Source organism: Myotis brandtii, unplaced genomic scaffold, assembly GCF_000412655.1.
Source record: "Myotis brandtii unplaced genomic scaffold, ASM41265v1 scaffold196, whole genome shotgun sequence".
Taxonomy (NCBI): domain Eukaryota; kingdom Metazoa; phylum Chordata; class Mammalia; order Chiroptera; family Vespertilionidae; genus Myotis; species Myotis brandtii.
Window position 1 is genome coordinate 1,158,024 of NW_005357311.1, and position 19,553 is coordinate 1,177,576.

The following is a 19,553-nucleotide window of genomic DNA, read 5'->3' on the forward strand; positions in this document are numbered from 1 at the left end:
CCATCTTGGCTGGCAGTTAATTTGCATATTGCCCTGATTAGCCAATGGGAAGGGTAGCGGAGGTACGGCTAATTACCATGTTTTTCTTTTATTAGATAGGATATATATATATTTTTTTTTTTTCAAGATTCCTTCTGAGGAAAAGAATTACTGGTTTGGACACTTTTTGATTGAAAATAATACCTTATCACAGGGGTGGGGAACATCTAGCCTGCAGGCAGATAAGAGCCCATGAAATCATTTGCTCCAGCCATGCCAAGGCATTGTGGTGAGTTAATTAAATGTTTGACCAAATATAGCAGGCTAATTTTTAAGTTGGTAATTTTGTATGGCCCACAAATGATGTTATAAATATCTAAATCAGCAGTTCTCAACCTGTGGGTCGCGACCCCTTTGGGGGTTGAACGACCCTTTCACAGGGGTCGCCTAAGACCACCGGAAAACACATATATAATTACATATTGTTTTTGTGATTAATCACTATGCTTTAATTATGTTCAATTTGTAACAATGAAATTGGATCCTGCATATCAGATATTTACATTATGATTCATAACAGTAGCAAAATTACAGTTATGAAGTAGCAACGAAAATAATTTTATGGTTGGGGGTCACCACAACATGAGGAACTATATTAAAGGGTCGCGGCATTAGGAAGGTTAAGAACCACTGATCTAAATGGACCATAGCAGAAAAAAGGTTCCCTACCCCTGCCCTATCAGAATGTTATAACTATCAAAGATAATTAAAAAAAAAATTCCAAGTAGACCAAGATCTTTTGTCACAACTGTTATTTGTATACTTTTTTTGTTATTTATTTATGAATGTTATAGAATCAAGCAAGCAAGTTTTATGAAAGAAAAAATATCTGATTTGGAAAAGGTACTTGTGTGAGCATCCATCATACAGCATACCATACATTGTATTATAATTATGTATGGTCATCAAAACTAAATCAGGTAAAGAAAAAGATATTTCATTTTTTTAAAATATGTTTTTATTGATTTCAGAGAGGAAGAGAGAGGGAGAGAGAGATAGAAACCTCAATGATGAGAAAGAATCATTGATTGGCTTCCTCCTGCATACCCCACAGTAGGGATCAAGCTTGCAACCTGGGCATTTGCCCTGACCTGACCGGGAGTTGAACTCTGACCTCCTGGTTCACAGGTTGACACTCAACTACTAAGCCATGCAGTCGGGGCAGATTTTTCGTTTTTGAACAATAAAACTGTTACTTAAGATGAATAGTGGAGGATGTTTTCTGTATTGTCAATTAAAATATCTTTTTAAAGAAAAGCATACTAATTATGATTCAGTTTTTAAGTGTTTGGTTATAGCAATAGACTTTCAAAAATATACATTTAAAGTTTTACTCTTTCAAAAGACCATGAATTCTAAAACTTAGCACTTTATGCTGTTGAAAACACTTTTAAATGAAGTGTAACAGAAGTAATTGTGTTTCTCTGAATAAACTTCATGGCAAATGATTCATCAATCAATGCAATATGTAACTTGTGCACCATTTATCTCTTTGTAGGATCTACAATAAACTCAAATGCATAACTATATTATTCCAGCCTTTCAAGAGGATAGAATAACTAGAGCTTGTTGCTTTATAGAAAGACAAGGGAAATTGGAATAAGAATAGTTCATTATGACAATGTGCTAACCTTGAGTTGGAGCTTGAAATAGAAGAGATGATGGGGCGGGGCGGGGGGGGGAAAAAGAAAGGACTGGTTAGCTTTAACACAGAAAATGTATTCATGTCTCCCTAAGCTTGCAATTCTGTTGATTTGCAGTTGGCTTCTTCCAAAGATATTATACTGGAGACACTGTTACCCTATATGTGCTTGGGAGGCAGGAGAGTAGCCAAAAAAATGCATCTTACCTTGGAAATGAGTCATAAAGCCTTGCTGAAGGAAATAGTTTCTATGCTAATACTTGAAGGAAGAGTTTAAGAATTATTTAGGTGAAATGATGTGTATAAAGAATCAGAAAAAAAAAAAAAAAGCAAGAAATGTGGGTAATGAAGGACTTTACTATACACTTAGTCATCAAACCAGAAAATTGGATCTTTGTCTCCAAGTACCCTCAAGCATTCCTAAATCTCAAACACAAGCTCATCCTGTGTTTGTTTTTAATGCTGGAACATAAGATCTGAGCTTTAAATCATTTCTATATCAAGCATACTGCCTGAAACAGAGTGGGTGACCAATAAATATTTATTAAGCAATTGTAGAAATAAACAAATGGATGCCAAGAGCTGCTCAATTGTTGCATATATTCACATCATTTCCTGTGTTGTCTAATGTAATCAATCCTGAACTATATTTACTGTCTCCAGTCTCATTTCTCTCTCCTAAATTATAAATGAAAGTATGTTATTGTTCTTTTTATAATATTTCAATGATTAAGATTCAATTACTCTGAAATATGCTAGGACAATGTAACATTGACTACCTGTTTTGAAAAGCAATTTGGCATCAACGAGTGAAGGCTTTATTTCCAGTAATTCCATGACTTGAAATCTATCCTAAGAATGCAATAAAAATAGATTTTTGCTCAGAAATTGTTATGGCAACCTAAATATGTGTATATTATTCTCCACTTACTTGATGGGATTTCAGTGTATTCATTAAAATAATATTATATGAAGACTATACATAGTAAATTAGAAATTTTATATCACTTAAGAAAAAATAAAGACTTAAAATATTAGATAATTTTGATAACATCTGGGTAGACAAATTATCTATATAGTAAATCAAAGAGCTTATAGAAAAAAAATGTAGCACATTACCAATCAAACTATTGAAGTACTAACTTTTGAGGAGAGAAATCTGGGAAAATTGTGGGTATTTTATTCTTTACCGTGTATACTCAGAATTGTTTGCTTAAGTTAAATAATATAAATTACTTCTATAATTAAAATATACTTTTGCCCTGGCTAGTTTTGCTCAGTGGATAGAGCACAGGCCAGCAGACTGAAGGATCACAAGTTCAATTCCTGGTCAAAAGCACTTACCTGGTTGCAGGCTGGATTCCCAACCCCAGTCCAGCCACATGGGGGAGGAAACCAAACCAATAAATGTGCCTCTTTCACATCTATGTTTCTCTCTCTTTGTCTCTCCCCCTCCCTTCTACTTTCTCTAAAAATCAATGGAAAAATATCCTCAATGAAGATTAACAACAACAACAAAAATACATAAAAAATATATACACTTTTTACATGAGTTATTTATATATTCTGGATTCAAGTATTTTGTCGAATATATCTATTATGAATATTGTCACCAAGTATTTAGCTTCTCTATACACTTTTAATGATATCATTTGATAGAAGTTTTTATTATTATTATGAAGTCCATTTTATCATTGTTTTTATTTTTGGAATCTTTCTAAGAAGTCTTTGCTTACTCCACGTTGTAAAATTATGCTTTCTATTGAAGTTTAAAATGTATGGTATGAGGTCAAAATTCATTTTCCCCTCAATATATATCTCCTTATGGATCCGTTATTTCAGCACCAATTACTTAGAAGATCATCCTTTTTATATACATTGCTTTGGCATAGTTTTGTAAATCAATTGACCTTGAAAGTATGAGTCTCTTTCTGAATCCACTATTCAGTTTCATCAACCTATCTGTCTGTATAATGCAAATACCAAATTGTCTTGATTATCCTAGCTTTATGGTAAGTCTTTAGTTCAGAGTAAAAATGTTGCAATTTTAAAAAAATTATTTTACTGATTCTGTGTACTTTTTATATCCTACTATACATAGAGTATATCTCTCCATTTTAGTGTAGAGTTTTTCCCTAATTGCTTCATATTTTGATAATTTTAAATATATTATTTTCATTGCATATTTAAATTATTTGTTGCTGGTTTATAAAAGTAAAATAGATTTTTGTATATGTACCTTCTACCTGAATGCATATTAAATCACTAGTTACAGTATTGCCAAATCCTTAGGGTAGTCTACATAAATAAACAATCATGCGATCTCTGAATATGTAGTTTTAAGTCTTCCTTTCAAATCTTTTGCTTCTATTTATTTTACTTGCCTTATTGTAATGTACAAGCACTGCACTAAGCATTTCATATAAATTCTTTGTCACTCAAACCAAATGTTAGAAATTGGTGGCATTCTTAACAATTAGACACACCCGTTGAAGAGGAAGGACTACAATTACAAAATTTTTTTGCAATAGGCCTCACAGGTAGGAAATGCTGAAAGTTAAAAACAGGGTTGTGAGTTCGATTCCCAGTCAGGGTACATATAATAATCAACCAATGAATGCTTAATTAAGTGAAACAACAAATTGATCTCTCTCTCTCAATTCAATCAATAAATAAAAATTTTAAAACCCTGTGTTCTGACACTAAATTTAGTACTTTTAATGTCAACCTGTTTTCCTATTTATTTTAAAAGAAAATATTTCTGATATCTAAGAGAATAGAATGAAAATAACTTTGGACTTAGAGTCAGAAACCTGAGTTCCACTTTTCAGTACTACAGCCAATGACAACTTTGATCTTGGGCAGGTCACAGATCAGTGGATTTCAAACAGTTTTTAGTAGACAAATCCTTTGTTCACAAATTAAGAAGCCAATCATTTGTATCCTAAAAGTAGAGCCTAAATAATTAAACTCCTATGAAAGCCGCCCTTGAGCGGTGGACACCTGATTTAGGAAAATCTCATGCACATGAACAGCTGTGGCCCTCTATACCCTCCTGGTTCTCTGCTTCCTCTATAAAGTCAGACACCAGGCCTTGGTATTTTCTGATGGTCAGTCCCAGCAGGGCTTTATCTGGTCTGATGCACTTTCTTTGGAACAGGGTCTTCTTTAATCCTGTTCCTCTGTTCTATAAATCTTATCTCATTTCTTTGAGAAGATATATCTCCACTTCTTTGTTCTTCCTTTCTTTCCCCCAGGCCATCCTGGCTTTCTCAACCTGCTCAGTTTGTTTCTCTCTGTTCAGCTTGTGACACTAATCGTGGCTGCTAAGAGAAGCCAGCAGGGCAACTGCCCTCAAGCAAAGGAAAGCTGAGCATTTTGAAGTGACAAAGAGAAAGCCAGTGCTTTCTGGCTCCAAGGCTTTTTCAAATCCTCACAAACTTCAGAACTTTCATGGAAGTATTTCCATCACCCTAATTAAACTTATTTCTCCTTAAGTTCTCGCACTCATGGAAATTAAATTATGTATTTAGCTTGGTGGTTTTTTTTTTCTATTTTGTACTACAGCAGTAACTTAAGAATGTTTATTCTTAATCGGAAGTGTCCAACTGTACTGAGTGATAAGTAGCAGCCAAGAAACAAATCACTTTATGTAACAACTCTTTTTGAGTATACTCCAGACTCCTAATAACTGTCTGAAAACAAACAAACACCAAAATTCAGTAATACAGTCAACCTATCAATTTTCCAGGAAATACTCAATGACTTAAACATCACATCTCCAGATTCTTCTATACCCCTGACCCTATTTTAGGCAACTCACTTCAATTCCCCACATCTCAATTTCCTCATCTGTAAACCAATGTAATTGACTAGCATGGAAGATGTTTAGGTCCCTGCTAATGAAAGAAAATATCATGTAAGTGTCTTCCCTATTTACATTAAGACTATAATTCTTTAAAAATCGTACACAAATTTTAGAAAAAATTGATAAAATGCATGAAATCCTAAAAATATCTCATTGTCCTCAAAACATGAACTCTTAGAGGACAAGTGTAAATTACTTCTTTCACCTTATATACAAGATCACAGACATTACCTGGGAATAATATTAGGAGATAATTTTTCAGAAGTCATAATCTTATTTTGATACATAATAAATAAGCTGCTAGAAAATAAATTTAACTTGTCATTATTTTAATTAATAATAGCCTAGAAGTTAAATGATTCTTCATGGAACTGTTGAAAAGTAAATTTCCATGCTGTGAATCACACAGCCACTATATAGCATAGTGACAATGCCCCTGCATATCAGAATGACAGCCTGTTCTCTATTCGCCACTCTAAAAAGGTACAGGTCATTGTGCTTTCCAAGTTAATGTCACGTGCTATTCCTAACCTATCTTCTCCTGCCTGGTCATTTTTATCAATGGGAAAAATAAAGCTGCTGCAGCCTCCAGGAGATAACATCTTCCATACTGGTTTATACATGTTATCATTGATATATCAGTCATCTCACATAACAAAGGAAAAAACAGATTTTATGACTGTCCTTACTTATTTGATTCCCCTTAATATGTTTCTACAGAAGTTGTAACTCTTTCAACATAATAGTCTGTTTACCTCATTACATTATTGAAAGTTTTAAATTAGATAAAACATTTAGGCCCTGGTGAATGTTCACTGAACATTAGCTTTACGATGATTATTATTGTATTAAGACTGGGGGGAAAGTACAAAGATCCAAGGCCAAAGCACAGGGTAGGTGCAGCAAAGAACAATAACCCAGGGTTTGGACTTGCTCTGCCGCTAAGACTGGTCTCTCAAGACATTTAGTCAAGAAAATGAACAAAGGGAAATAAATTCAAATGCATTTACAATGAACCATACTGGAATAGCCCTGGTACAATCTGGAGTGTGGAAGACAAAAGAGACAAACAACACCTATTTTAGTCAAACCCTCTTACCTAGAGGTAAGCACCCATAATTCAAATGCATTTACAATGAACCATACTGGAGTAGCCCTTGTACAATCTGCAGTGTGGAAGACAGAAGAGACAACACCCATTTTAGTCAAACCCTCTTACCTAGAGGTAAGCACCCACTTGTTCAAACAGTTGCTGAATTGTTGGAGGTTTCACTATCCTAGGTCCAGGACAGTGAATCTATAGCAGGGGTCCTCAAACTTTTTAAACAGGGGGCCAGTTCACTGTCCCTCAGACCGTTGGAGGGCCGGACTATAGTTTAAAAAAAAACTATGAACAAATTCCTATGCACACTGCACATTTCTTATTTTGAAGTAAAAAAACAAAACGGGAACAAATACAATATTTGTATTTGCATGTGGCCCGCGGGCCGTAGTTTGAGGACCCCTGATCTATAGTGTCTGCTGCAGTCCTAGTCTCTTCCTTTACAAAAGGGTAAGTTTTAGCAACCAAAGCTTAACTTAGCAAGAACTAGGGAAATGTGGAGATCTGATTCTTCATTTATAGAACTCTTTTCCATTCATTAAACAAGCGAGTTTGAATCTCTGCCGCGTGGCAGGCAACGTGCTGAGTGATTCTTGCTTAGGTGCCATGTTCTAGAACCCAGTGGTTTTCTCTTTCATGGTCTTCCTGCCCCTAAGCCTGTCTTTCCAAGAAACATTATGAGCATTTGAGGGGTAAGGTTCCCTCGAAGCAGAGCCTGGTTAGTGATTTATTGAAGGGTTGTCCTCAGGAGGAACTGGCAAGAGAAACAGGAAAGGGCAGGGAGGGAATATAGCAAATACGTGATTTCAAGAGAAGTTTTAACCTCACACTGATGCCAGACTCAGCTCTGGAGCATGAGTTTGCCCTGCCCAGAGGCAAAAAGGCTGGGGCAGTATATCCCAGCACCAGTCAGTCCTATTGGCTTTCTGTCTTGAGGGGAAGGTGGTTCACTTCAGCTAAGGGATATTCTCCAAGAAAGGTGAACTGTTGGCAGCTAAAAACACACACAGCTGAGATCTGGGTGTGCCTGCTCAATAGAGAGAATCTGGGTGGGGCACCATCCTTACCTGCTGTGCTAATAGATGAAAAATCAAAAGAAGAAACATAAGATGATATAAAACAGAACAAATATACTTATAGCAGTTTTCTTCTATAATTTTCTGAACTTATTTTTGTGTGAGATTTGACCAAGAGGCCCAGAAAGATGAGGATAAAAAAAAAAAAATGTTAAGGACAAGAAAAACAATATTGATTGAATGCTGAATATGTGCCAAGAATGTGCTATATACTTTACATATATTAACTAACTTAATATTTTGACTGCCTTGGAAAATCTTCCTACTTTCACAGATGAGAGAACTGGAGGTCAGGAAGGTTAAGTAAGTCACCATGATCACCATTAGGTCACAGCTAGGTTTCATCTCTGTTGTACCCTAAGAGCTTGATAACTGTATTTTGCTACCTGTGCTTTAATTTCTTCATCCACAACAGGAGATACACAAGTATTAGATTATATCTTCAGGATAATATATCTAGACGAAAGACACTGGGGCTATGAGAATATCTTGAATAACTTTTTTAAAAGATAGTTTCTAGGATCCTACCTAAAACAGATTCTCTAGGAGTAGGAGCCCAGGAAAATAGTTTGAAGATGACAGAAAATGTTAATGTTCAACATTGGTAGCAAATTGATGAACTAAATTAAACAGTAGCTTTTAATACATCAATAGCATTGGCTTTAGAACAAATGGAGCTTACCCACAATAGTCAATGAACTATTACAAACACACACACACACACACACACACACACACAAAAAGAAAAGACCTACAATGCCTGTATTCAGGCAAGGTATTTCATATTGCAACCTAGCAATTGTCCCAGAGTCTGAGATTTTCAAACAATGGAAGTGGAGTGTTTTTGAGGTCATGTTCACAACATGAAAACTGCTCTCTTCAAGTACAAAAGTCAAGAAATATAGAAGAGGCACAGTGGAAGAAATTGAGGTGATCAAGAGAAATACAAAGGAAAACAAATTAAGTAGAGAGAAGGCAGCAGCAGGCATTTCTCAGAGTGTGCTAGACAAAGGAAAATTTCAGATTCTTTTCAGTAGCAGAAGTGTGAAAGCCATAGAAATGGTGTTGCTTAAACCCCTAGTTAAGTCTCATGCAGCTGGAGATAGGAAAAGTTGTTAGCAGTAATACTGAAAGCCTGGATAAAACGTCAGCAGTGTAATTCTGGAAAGGTAAATTTGCATCAGGGAAGTAATAGCCTGAATATGAAATTAGGATAATGAAGAGATTGAGGGGCATTAGCCTATCCTTGTTGAGGTTTTAACTAGGATTTGAAATTAAAACAGGAGGAAGAGTGCTTGTTAGTTTTACCTTGATGCATATATCTGCTAATATTATCTGGTTTAGTAAATTGTTCATGAGTCTCTTTAAAGACTGAGTTCAACGATTAACAATTAACAACTTCTTATCACTTAAGGCTCAAATTAAAGAATCCCTTTAAACATTTTAAACAGAGATGTCAAGATGACAATAGCTCAAAGGACAATTTCTAGCTTCATCTGAGGGTCCAGATTCAGCTGTAACAAAGCTTCCGGTAGTGTACACTTATATATTGCTCTGCATTTCTACCCAAGGTCACTAATCCCCAGAAAAGACATTTCTAAAAAGTACACCAATATGTATATCACTTTAGTAATGTGAACAGTATTCTCATTGCCCTGATTCAAGTTAACTTTAGCCGTCTGATGTTTTTTTGGCAACTAAAATGTGAGTAGAAAGTGTTATCTGACGCTTCTGGATGGAAGTTTTAAGAGCCAGGACAGAAGTCCATGTTCTCTCTTTTGCTATCTTGGCAACCTGCAACATCTCACGTGCTAATTGTTTCATCTGCCTTTTGCACAGAACGAGGAAAATAGAGGAGAGCCTCCAGCCATCGAATGTTGGACAGGCAGTGTGAGCAAGAAATTAACATTTTATTTTATGTAGTCCACAAGATGTAAGGATTACTTGAAACTGCAGCATAACCTAGTCATCCTGACTGATAAAATTGCAAACTAGTCTCTCTTCGGCCTTTGCTTAAAATATATGTACTACAAATGGCCCTTTCAAATCTCAGGTTAAATTTACCAGTAATTGCAAGAATTGACATACAGCTCATGCAGTAACAATCTTTCAAAAGAACTGAAGTTTCGGTATAATTCCATAGTGATTTACACAGTGCAGGTCAGGGAACCCAAGGGTGTCTCATGAAAGAAACTCAGCTTTTAGTCCTTTGTGTCAATGAGAACTGGGCACCAGTCACAGAACACCCCTCAGGCTGCAATCAACAGCTAGTAGCAGCAGAAGAAACTCTTATGTGATTATGGCTCAAAACAAAAATTACGCTTTTATTGACAGCAATCTTTTGAAGTGACTCGTCTAAAAGATTATGGGGGAAGAAAACAAAATTGTCAGAAAAATATTTCATGTCATGGAATAATCCATGGAATAACCATATAAAATATGATTATTTTCATATATGTTTATTTTCATGTAGAATAAATATGTTTATAAGTTGTTTTAAAATCAAAGGCTCCAATCTCAAATAATGAATTAATTCTAAAATTACACATATATTTATAATGCTGGCTTGGTAGAGTAATGGTAGCAGTGATTCTCTATTTTTTTTTCTTTCCAAACGCTCTTTAGGCACCTGAATAATATACAGCTATATATTTTAGAGTGCATATATAATTACTAAAACTACAAAGAAAGGAAAGTTTAAGATAGCAGTTATCCTATGGTGGGGAAAGGATACAGACTGTAGGCATGTGAAATCTTGGAAATGTTATACTGTACTTCTTGACCACCATGGCAATTTTTTTAAAATGTAAATTTATTTTATGTACTTTCCTGTACATGTGCTCAGTTTCACAGTAAATTGTTTTTGAAATATTCGCCCTTTATTGTCTCTAAGCAAAATTAAATGTTTGGACTTGATAGGGTGGCACCCGAAAAATCTGAGACAGTGCCTCTCACAGGATGTCAAAACTACATAATGCCCTTGGCAAAGTTCATCCATTCCCTTGTTTGGTGCTTTGGGGTTACTACAATAATATTAATAATTAGTATTTTTAAAAAATTACCACATGGTGGTTGCTTATGTCCAAATATCTTATAGAGAGTTTTATAAAATACCCATTTGGTTGTTTTTTTTTAAAATCACAATCCTCCTACCATATTCTTGTCAAAAACAGATGAGGTAGGCTGGACTGGGACAAATCTTGGAGATGAACTCTCCAAGATAAGTTTTCTCTGTATCATCTTCATCTCAATGAGTAGTTCATGTTCTTCATAAATATCCCTAGTAAAGCATTTCTCAGAGATGTGCTGACAGGGTTTCCCCAGAGTCTAAATACATGGTGTCTCAAATCAGCCACTATATTGATTGGGTCTTGCTCTGTTTTCCTTGGCGAGCTTTGACTCACGTCAGTCAAATTCAGGTCCATTTCTCTGGAAACCCCATCTGGCACTGGACTCCTCTCTGGGGGCTGGCTCTTCCTGCCTGACTCACACTCTTTGCTGCAGCCAGTCTGGCAGCATCTCTTCCTCTGGACGCAGGAGTCCTTCCAAGGAGGCCTTATCCAGGGTTATGAGGGGCACTTAGCCAGGAGAGGAAAAGGAGCAAGTCCTCCTTCCTTCTCAAGGGCCACTCTCTCTGGCTCTCCAAGTATCTAATAGGAAATGGCTTTTCTAGCTTTCAAACTGCATGTTCTCTCCACTCCAGTGCCACCAACCATCAATTCCACACTCTCGGGTATCCAACCAAGATCCAAGCTGCTGTGTGGGGATAAGCAGAGTTTAAACACAGCTGCAGAGTACACCACTGTGAATGTGCAACGTTCTTACAGAAAGGGTATCATAGAATGAAGAAACAGCTCTTGCTCACAGACCTAGAACTGAGTCCTGGCCCTGCCACGTACTAGCTGTTTTGCTCAGAGCACCTACTTCATGGGGTATGTGTAGATTGTGTCTAAAAGGCTCGGTCCAGGGCAATGCACGTAGTAAATGCGCAATGACTGTGAGCTGTACGTGACTGTTCTTGCTGCACTGAGAACTCTGCATATTATGCAAATTATCAGCAACAATTTCCATTTTTATAAAAAATCCACACAGAACATCAGAAATATGACCCAAAGCCATACAAAATTGTAATCTCAATGAGGCAGACTCTGGTAAAAGTATGAAGAAAATTATCTACCTCTTCATTGAGCCCAAATGAACCTAGGTGCCTGTCTTTTACCTTTTTATCATCTTTATTTTAGAATCACTTAACTTTCCAACAAGTCCCAGCTCTGTGAAATTCTTTATTCCCATAACTGTGCTAAAAGGAGGAAATGCTCTTTTTCTCACTGCTAAAGTTCTTAATCCAAAATCCCCCATGCTTTGTCTAAGTACTTTGACCAATATCTCAGCTATGTTTTATTTAGCTAATTTCCCCAACCAAATCCACATTATAGGGTCCTGTATGCCAATAGATTAGTTTAGTAACCGTTCTAACTAACCTTTCTAATTAACAGCAATGGATAAGAAGCACCATTAGATATGACACACACCACCACCACCCCCCCAAAAAAGCAAAAACAAAACAACAATAACAAAAACTCATGAAAAGCTTAAACTATTAACAAACATTTAAATACTAGGGCATTAGAGAACAAAAGGAGGGGAAAAAGAGGAATTGAACCAGGTTTCCAGAAAAGAAAACAAAACAAAACAAAAAATAAATAAATAAAGCAAATAACTATTCTTGCCACTGGAGAGGAAAGAAAATCAAATATAATTGCTCAGAATAATTGGCCATTATGCCATCACTACTAGAAAACCTCAGTTCAATCATTCTGGGAGGAAAAAAAAAATATAAGATAACTATTGTAAATGCAAAAGACTTATATTACCCTTTTCAAAATACTTTAGGAAATAAATATGAAATTCATCAGAATAATAGAACCAGCTGTAAATTAAACAAATTTCAATAAAAATAAGCAAAGAATTGAGTGCTTTGGTCTTTACCTGTCAAAGGATACCTGTCATCTCAGAAGTCAGAATTACTGAATCAATAAGTTCTTAAGTTCTTTCTGTTTACTAAAACCAAAAAAAAAACATGTTGTAGAGGGAAGGCTGGGTGGGAGGAAAGAGATCAACTAAAGAACTTGTGTGCCTATATACATAACCCATGGACACAGACAATAGGGTGGTGAGGGCCTGGGGCAGGTAGTGGGGTGGGCTACAAGGTGGGGAGGGAAAAAGAGAAAATATGTAATATTTTCAATAATAAAGATTTAAAAAAAAGAATGTGTTGTAGAAACTAATTTGAGGGCCACGAAGTATATTTATGGTATTACAAAAAATGGTTAAAACCCAAGGCCCAGGAGATAGGAACCTAAGGACAGTCAAGATAAAAAAAAAGAACAGAGAAACTCAAGAAATAATTATTATTTTCAATATTTTATGTTGAGCTCTATTTTTATACTAAAATATTTTTCTACATCAGATTTTATCAATTATAAAATTGGTAAACTAGTGTAACTAGTAATCAAATGCAAATATATATATTGGCATAGCTGGATCAAAACAAAACAAAGACAGAAATTAAACATACATAAAGGTAACAACACATAATTAGAGCTAAAACCACTGTTCTACTGAGCTCACAGTATGAAGCCAGCCAGTGGCAGTGGCTCCTACCAGGTCATGAGAGCTAAGTGGCTTCCTGGGATGGTGAGGCAATCCTGGCTCACTAGCTACATCCAGGAGATGAAATAAAGAAATTTCAATTTTTGGAAAGATCATGAAACCAAATCTCTATTTTAAACTTTAACAAGGGGTCCATGAAATATAAGTATGTAGCGTAATGAACAGAACTAATGTACCAACTAAATTTGTGACTGAACCTTGGCTGCTGTGGGTCAGTGGGTTGGAGCATCATCGCATACACTAAAAGGTGGTGGGTTTGATTCCCAGTCAGGGCACATACCGGGGTTGCAGGTTCAATCCCATGTGAGGGAGGCAACTAACTGATGTTTCCCTCTCTCCCTCCCTCCTTCCCTTTCTCTCTCTAAGGTCAATTAAAAAAAAAAGTTAAATTTGTGACTGAACCTCCAATATTTCCAATATAATATAAAGGCATTATTTTTAACAATGCCTTTAAGTGATCTGATCTGAAATGAGTGAAGCCTGTTGGAGAGAATGGAAGGACCTCCCACCACACACAAGGAGAGAGAGAGGCAGGATTAGAAGAAGGGAAAGAAGCAATAGGACACAAGAAAAAATTTCTAGTTAAAATGAAATTTGAACACTAAAATTCCAAAAAGCATGAAGATATTTAGAGTTCAGAAACTTTTTTTAAAAGTTGAACTAAATATGTAGTCAAAACTGACAAGATGGGAATGGGCATGAAAGAGATATTTCTCTGATAGTTAATGCTTGATAATTTCTACATTATGTTTCTGATCCTGACAAAAGTAGAGAATTCACTTTGTAGTAAAAATTTATAGTTATATGTATAGGATTTAAAAAATAACCACTCAGTAGCATATTCCATAGTTTATAATAAGAAATATAGAAAATATAAGGAAATAATAGAAAGAAAACAAAATAGAAGAAAAGTTAGAAAAAAAGGTGAATTAGCAGAAAGTACAAATTAAGAATATGGCAAGAATTCTAAAGATATCAGGAATCTTAGAAAATATAATTATTCAATCTGTAGTTAAATAAACATTCTTTGGAAAAAGATAAAATTTGTCTTATAGGATGTTTGTAAGAGAGGTGTAAAACACAATCAAAGAGTTTCAAAATAAAGAAAATAAGTTGAACATAATAACATATCAACCAATTCATAAATTAATAATAAATCAATAAAATCTGATATAGAAAATATTTTACTAAAACTAGAGCTCAATGTAAAATATCGAAAATAATTAGGAGTAATATTACATAACAATAAAAAAAGCACTATCCTAAGAAGATAAAATAATAAACAACAATATGTCTTACATGGTCTGAAAATATCACCTTACAAATTACTAATAAGTTGTAAGGGGGAAAACTAGAACTACATAGTTAAGAAGGCAATCAATAATAAAATCAATGAAGCATAGATGGATATTGAGTACCTCCAGATGTGCTATCCTAACAAAGACAAGACAACTCTTATAAGGTATTTGGGATGGAAATGTACCTGAGGCTAGTTAGACACAAATAGATTGTATTCTTCAGTACAGTATATCAATATTATAGGGGCAACAAAAGCATGAACCTTTTCCAAATAAAACAGATAGAGGAGACATAACAACTAGGTGCAGGACCTCATGTGTTGGTCCCCAAGTACAGAGGGCAAGGAGAGACTAAAGGAACAGGTGGGCCTCTCCACATTGGTAGGTGGCAGGTTTAACAATCAAGGAACTTACATAGGAGGCTTGCCTTGGCCAGCTATAAAACAAGCAGATCTCCACACCTGCCCACCATACTCTTAAAAGTTTACATGGAGGCCTTAACTGGTTTACCTAGGTTCAGTCAGGCATGCCCTCCAGGTGGTTTCAACAACACATTGTTAAGGACAGGGACCTGGCCAAGTAGGTCTGCCTCAGGCCAGCCTGTGTGTGGGTTCTTGACTTCATTGTACTGTATTTGTTTTCCTCCAGTATGGAATGTTGGAGGAAGTCATGAAGCTGGACCCACCCCCACCCCCCTGATAGTTGGCGGCTCCTCACCCCTTCCCATATCCTTGGAATATGTTCGGCCTGTCATTCTCACAGTGGGGCCCATTCCAAGGAAACAGCCTTGAGAGAATAATGTTGAGGCAGGATAGTAAGCAGTTAGGAAAATTCCTGGGCAAATGGGATGGGGAAACTGAGACAAGATAATTAAACAAAGCCAAACAATTTGAACGACTTACAGCCAGCTAGCTAGTGAATTACAAGACCTTCCCTTCTCTAATCAAGGATACTTGAAAGCAAGTAGTTTATACCTCTCCTCCCTAACCGGAGAATACATAGTTTAAACCACCCTGGCTGGGGCGATAGAGAACAGAGACCCAGTTAATGCCATTTGTGCCTGCTAAACCCAAGGGTGATTGAAGTGAAGGGAACAAATAACAAAAACCTGATTACAGCCAGACAGACCCCAAGATAAAAGTCAAACAGTAAAGCACACCAAATAATAATCCCAAACTCCTCCATAAGCTCATTGTGATGCGTCAGCATATTAAAAACACACCTGGAAAGCTAATGAGTGTTCTGCTGAAACCTTCCCCTAAGATTCTCACCAGCAAAAGAGACAAAGAATACCAGTGTGAGCTGACTCTAGAGCACACCCATGCCTGTTCTTGGGCATGAACTTTTTACTTCCTCCTAAACCTTAAGGGTCCCCATGAGACTTGCAACCAGGGGAGACGGGCAACAGCAGCTTGTCCAGGGCTTACCCCCTGATCCTGTCTCCAAGACCGCCTTTTCTCTGAAATTCCAGTGAGCTAAAGCAGCTTTGGCTCACTTCCTTCCTGTCACACTTCTAGGGAGGCAAAGCAGAGCACTGCCTAGGCCAGGGGTGGGCAACCTTTTTGTGAGTACGTGCCAAAACCAGCAAAATCTTTGACTCAAAATTCTTCTGCATGCCAACCCTAATTTTTTGAGAACATGTTAAGCCTACTTGATATCTCTTAAGGTGTACGTATGTGAAGAACCTTGAAGAAATAATAAAATTCATTCGAGCGACAAAAACACAGTATATGATGATGAAAAATACATTTATTTTTTAATGTATACATGTACACTGATAGTCCGACAGAAAACTTTATGACTCCGTTTGATATTATCAGTGGGACTTTTGCTGCTGCATCACTGATGACAGAGATTTTACATCAGGTTTATATTTCGTGACCTTCAGAAATATGCACGAGCTACTACTTTCATCCGTCAGGCTACTCCTATTACGAGACTTAACAAAATTCATCACTGAGAACAAAGATTCACAAGCGTAAATGGAAGATTATAAGAGGGTTTCACGTGCCAGCAAAAGTTACTGGTGTGCCATGTTTGGCACGTGTGCCAGGGGTTGCCCACCCCTGGCCTAGGCTCTCTCCTGTTGCTGCTACCCTAAGTCCTTCCTTTGTTTCACTGTCCCCAGCTTTAATTAACGTACTCTCAAAAAAAAGGATATGTATGAGAAGAGACATAAAATTTACTTACATAGTTATGGAGTCTGAAAAGTTCACCTTCTGCCATCTGCAAGCTGGAAAACCAGGAATGCCAGTGTTCTCTCCTGTTGCTGCTACCCTAAGTCCTTCCTTTGTTTCACTGTCCCCAGCTTTAATTAACATACTCTCAAAAAAAAGATATGTATGAGAAGAGACTTATTATAAAATTTACTTACATAGTTATGGAATCTGAGAAGTTCACCTTCTGCCATCTGCAAGCTGGAAAACCAGGAATGCCAGTTCATGTAATTCAGTCTGAGTCAGGAGGCCTGAGAATTGGGGTGGACAATGGGCTAAGTCCCAATCTGAGTCCAAAATGCCAAAGACTAGGAACACTGATGCCCGAGAGTGGCAGATGGAGGACTGAGCTTAAGCAAAGAGAAAGATTTCCCCCTTCATCTGCCTTTTTATATAACTCCACCCCTTAATTATTTAGATGATGACCACCTGCATTGGTGGTGGTGCACTTTAACTCAGTCTACTGATTCAAATGCTAATCTTTTCCATAGGCACCTTCACAAACACAAACAGAAATAAAGTTTTATCAGCTAGCTGAGCATCCCTTAGCACAATCAGGTGAACACATAAAATTAAGCATCACAACATTCAATCAAAGATATTGGCTCTTTTTTCTGCTCAGAAGATAAAATTCTTCAGTTAATATGTGTTAATGATCTACCAAGTCAAATATCAATGATCCCTTTTTTTATTAATTAGTCTATAAAGGGTAGTGAGTAAGAGTATCGATTTGGTTCATTAAAGTCTTTTTTTTTTAACCATATCATTCCAGGTACAAAGTTTAACAACTGGAGTTCCAAACACTTCATAAACATATAGTGAAATTGTCAGAACATGGATGTTCTGGGTGAGTGGAAATTTATTGTTTATAACACACCAACATGCCAAAGTTGCAAAGGATAATCTAATCTAGAGTACAGAGGAATCAATCCTGGGTAAAGTGACATATTTGGGGAGCCTGATTTGGTTCTCAAGGCATACAAAGACTGCATAGCATGCTTGTTGTACCTGAGATATATGCAAAAGAGTGGTCGTTACTATTCTTAATTGCATGTAACTTTGTGATGCAGAGATGTAATATGAGTTATCCAACTTAGTGTAAAATAAGAGAGTGCCTGGAAACCAGCTAACAATTAGTCACTGGAGTTCTTTATTTTATTTTTCTCTAATATTTAAGAACATTATTGATGCTTGCTATAGTGATCAGACCATGATTAGGAACATTTAGGTATGTGTACTTGGATCTTTTTTCTCTTTGTCCTGCAAACATCCTTGAATATCTTCTAATGAGAAATATAAAGAATAAATCTCTTATTTGTCCTCAAAAATGACAATGGGAGAAATACAGTATTTGTCAAAAACAAAACTACAGGCACAATAAAGAGTTGCCCACACTAACCCCCATGTCACCAAACCAGACTTAATTACAATTTTGACTCTTCCAAAAATGAAATCTTAAACCATTCAGGCAGAAATCTGCCTCATCAGCACCAATTAGGTAATCTGCCTGATAGACCCTGCCAGCTCCTATAAGGAAAGTAATCTTTCAGTAACCAATTCCCTGGTATAACTCCCTTGTTTCTACATTCTGCCTATAAAAGTCTTTTATTTTTCACAGTTCCTTGGAGCTCCTTTCTATCTGCTAGATTGGATGCTGTCCAATTTATGAACCACTGAATAAAGCCATTAAGATCTTTAAAATACACTCAGTTGAATTTTGTTTTTGAACAGCATCTTTTTCACATAATAAGCACCTGCTAGGCACTGAACTGTGTTCTCTCAAAAGTTCAATTTGTTAGAGTTCTAACCCCCAATATGATGCCATTTGGAGATCAGGCTTTTGGGGTTGCTGATTTTAGCTAAACTACTCCATAGCATTTCTGTTTTGCCATTCATTTTGTGTGGCCTGGAACTGACACTAGTCCCTCCCATGAGCTTACACCCTATCTAACAGCCCAGAGTCACAAGTAAAGGTAAGTTCCTGACAAGACTACACCAACTGCTACTGTGGTAAGCAGTCTCCCCTTTGTACACAACTTACTTAAGACACCCATGAAACTTAAATTGACCAATCTGGCTTTAGCCCAGGAATCCCAAAGCAACCCTAATAGAGGTATGTGCTCCAGATCCAGCTGAACTCTCTCTCTCCTGCTCTCTCTCTGCCTGAACCCTGCCTTGACCTCCCCACGTGGCCCCCTTGAGGTGTGTTATATATAATATCCTCCAAGACCTGTGAGAATAAACTTCTCTATTTCAATTCCCTGTGGCCTTTCGTTGAACTTTGGCTCACCATCCAACATCCGGGGACTCTACTTAAGAAATGTCAATTAAACAAAGTCACAACAGAAGATAATTAGCTCAAGAGATACAGCCCCCATGATGGGGTTATTGTTCTTATAAGAAGATACAAGAGCTCTCTCTCTCTCTCTCTCTCTCTCCTATGTGAAGATATTTTAATCCAGGAACCCAACCATAATCTCCTTTAAATTGCACATGAGCATAGTTATGTGTTCTATAACATACAGATCTAGTCATGTGCCCCATCATGATAGAATCCTGTGTTTTTAAACAGAGCCATACTATTTCAGAAAAGAACAAAACACACACAACAAAAACAAAACAAAACAGGAGAGTGACCA